The 3,555-nt window shown below is 32.7% G+C and overlaps 1 pseudogene; it reads right to left on the bottom strand.

Annotated features, from left to right (window-relative positions):
• Positions 1–2,166: 2,166 nt before the first annotated feature.
• LOC140691672 (olfactory receptor 6C2-like) lies at positions 2,167–3,213 on the bottom strand (annotated as a pseudogene).
• Between the last annotated feature and the right edge of the window lie 342 nt (positions 3,214–3,555).

Here is a 3,555-nt window from a genome sequence, read left to right as displayed (position 1 = left end):
ATACCTTCTTTACATGTGTGCTGTTCTTTTGTGTTAAATTTACTCTCTTGGTGTTACATTTTTACAGCTGTTATGACTGAAATAATATTTGTTCATTGATTTCCTGTTGCTTATTGCTATGACAGCCTATTGATTTTTAAATAATACCAATTTTTTTGACAAAAGTAATAAATTCCTTATTAACTTCCTTGCTTTCCTAGTAGAATATCTTCAGTTTTCTGGGTATGGAAGAATTTCCTCAGGATAAAAGAAATATGTTGAATTGCATCCATTTTAAGATATCATCAATTGTAAGACATATCATTATATAAAATATCAGTTTTGAAAAAAATGTTGCCAATTAAACTATGAACGATTGATATCATCCATTGTATGACATACCTCCGTTTCAGAAAGCAAAATGTGAATGTCTTTAAAATCAATTCAGTAGTTTTTTTTATCCCTTCCCATATTTATCCTGATGTTTTAATTTCTTCTGTTACTGCATATGCAAGGTTTTCCAACAAAATGTTGAACATTTATGTTTTGTATTCATTACATTCATTGGTGTGGGGTTTATCTATGCTGTTGGACTTTTGAAAGAACTGGCTTTTAAATTTGTTAGCTTATTTAATTGATTTCATTTTCTACCCTTAGTAAGTTACATTTTTCATTTACTTTTGTTTTATTTTATTTTTATTTTTCAAATTTATTAGGATAAGTTTCTCTCTTTTTGGCTAGTTTACATTTTTGTAAGTAATGAATACGTGTAAGATAATGGAATTCCTAGTGTATACAGCTTTCTCAGTGTTCCGAGTAATTTGTGAAGCCTTGTCTGTATTTCATTGCATTCCAGATACCAGTTAGTTAATTTGGGGTAAGTACCATCATTTCTAAGGAATTTTATTTGTGTGGATTTTTCAATTCAGTGTATCTAACAATTGAGATTACTATGACCAAATTTGGACTCTATAAGCTTAATTTGTGTTAGATGTTGGCACAGGTATCAGATACACTGGGGAATGTTTCTGGCTTGACTCATAGTTCTATAAGCAGTAGACCATAGTTTTCAGGAAAAAATGTAAACTTTCTGTTAAAAAGAGCATGATTTTTCTTAATTCAGACTTTCGTTGAGTGTGCACCTAATGCATCATCAAGTGTGCTCACTAAACTTATCCTGAAACTCAGACCTAAGTCTCTGTGATCATTCTGCAAAACTTGTTCCCATACCCTGTCTGTATTCTCTTAAGTAGTCATGTCATTTTATAGATTATTGCTCTACCTTAAATTAAATCGTTACTTCTAATCCATTCTATTCAACACTTTGCAATGATTTCAGCTATAGATTCAAAAGAATATTTCTTAAATTTCATCCACTGTTTATGTGTGTTCATTGTAGTAATACATATTTTCTCTGTCTTCTCAGTATTGGAAGTAGTATTATTCTCTCACATTTATTTTAAATTATGTGATCATTCATTATAGACATTTTATGTAATTATGCCTTTCATGTAATTATTGTCTATATTTGAGAAGAGCTATCAAAAATTTACCCTATATTTACCCTTATACCCAGAGTAGTGAATTTTATTTATATTAAAGTAATTTTATAAAGTTACTTTCTTTTCAAAGTGATTTTTTTAAGAAGTTGACATGCAAAACTATCAGTTATTGGTGTGAATAATAAAGATACAAAAATGGCTTGAGTAGGGCTCAACAGAATCTCGGTTAAAGAAAGGTTGAGAAATTTGCTGTTACTCACATGTGTATTATTAAAAAACAAAGAAGACTCCAAGCTTCAAAAATAAATCTCTGTGGCTATTTATTCTTGTTTTTGACACAATGTTTTTTTTAATTTAATTTAATTTAATTTAATTTTTTCAAATAAGGTGCCACATTTGGGGTTTTTTTCTTATTTTTAAAACTTTTTTCATTGAGTTATAGTCATTTTACAAATCTGTGTCAAATTCCAGTGTAGAGCACAGTTTTTCAGTTATACATGAACACACACATATATATATTCATTGTCACATTTTTTTTTGCTGTGAGCTACCACAAGTTCTTGTATACATTTCCCTGTGCTATACAGTATAATCTTGTTTATCTATTCTACATATGCCTGTCAGTATCTACAAATTTTGAACTGCCAGTCTTGACACAATGTTTTAAAAATATTATTTTCTCTTACTAAGATGAGAGCAAGGCAGTTCTTTTGATTAAGTCCTTAAAGGCTTTCTTAACTTGATTATTTCCAAGGTATAAATAAATTGGTTTCACGTAGGTGCAACAGAAAACATGAGCAGTGAAACCATTTTTTTAATAGTCACTTCTTCCTTTGCTGCAGGATTCATATAGATGAAAATGCATGTGCCATAGGTGAGGGAAACCACAATCATGTGGGAAGAACAGGTGGAAAAAGCCTTTTTCCTTTGCTGAACAGAATAGAACTAAAAAATTGTCTTGCTGATGTAAACGTATGACAGAACCACACAAGTAAGAGTCTTATTCAGGGTCAGCACAGCACAGATTATAACAGTCTGTTCCATTAACCATGGGTCTGAGCATGAGATTTCCACTAAGGGAAATGCATCACAGACAAAATGATCAATCTTGTTAGAGTCACAAAATTTTAGGTTTAAACCCAGCCTAAGTGGTGGGATTAAAATACGCAGACCAGCCATCCAACAAGTGATGATAAGACTCCTGCAGACTCAGCTGCTCATGATGGTCACATGATGCAGGGGTTTGCAGATGGCCACGTAGCAGTCATGGGACATGGCGGCCAGTAGATAAAACTCTGTTACTCCACATGGGTCAGTGATAAACACTTGGATGAAATAAGCATTGTAGATGATGACCCTGTCACCTGTTGCTATGCTATGCAGGTATCTGGGGATACAGGAAGATGTGAATGAGCTAAGAAGGAGAAAAAATTTTTAAAAAATAGTACATGGGTGTTTTAAGATGGGAATCCACAAATGAGAGTGTGATGATGGTCAGGTTTCCAGTTACACTCAGTGTGTAGTTGATAAATAGAAAGATAAAAATCAGCACCTGTAGCTCAGGGTCATCTGTGAGTCCCAGAGGAATGAATGTTGTTACTGTACCACTTCTTGTCACTGACTTCTGACTTCTTTCCAATCTCTGTGGGATATTCACAGAAATTTGCTTATAGATTGTAGAGTATTTTAACTGACTTAAAATTAATGTTTTTAAGCTTTTATATTTAATCATACAATATTGTCTATAAATAAATATGTGTCGTCACATTTTACGTGTTGCTAGTTTTTAGGTTAAGTGTGTTTAATTCTTATAAACTACCTAAGCCATGATGCTCACCCACCAACCCCTGCCACGTAGTCCACGTGTCTGTTTTTACATTATCTTTCCTGAATGTGTGTATGTTTCCTGCTGATGCATGTGATGACTGCCCTCTCTTCCCTTCTGCACCTTCTAGTCAATGAATTATCTTCATTGATGCTACACTAGTACGGATTCAGATGTTTCTAATGTACAATTAGTGTTTGATGTCTCGGAGTTTTCTGACATCAATCAAGAAAAATTATTTTCCCCTTG

The sequence above is a fragment of the Vicugna pacos genome, chromosome 36 (genome assembly GCF_048564905.1).
Source record: "Vicugna pacos chromosome 36, VicPac4, whole genome shotgun sequence".
In the NCBI taxonomy this organism is placed as follows: Eukaryota; Metazoa; Chordata; class Mammalia; order Artiodactyla; family Camelidae; genus Vicugna; species Vicugna pacos.
Note: the sequence above shows the minus strand (reverse complement) of the source record. Positions and strands in the feature narration are given on the sequence as shown.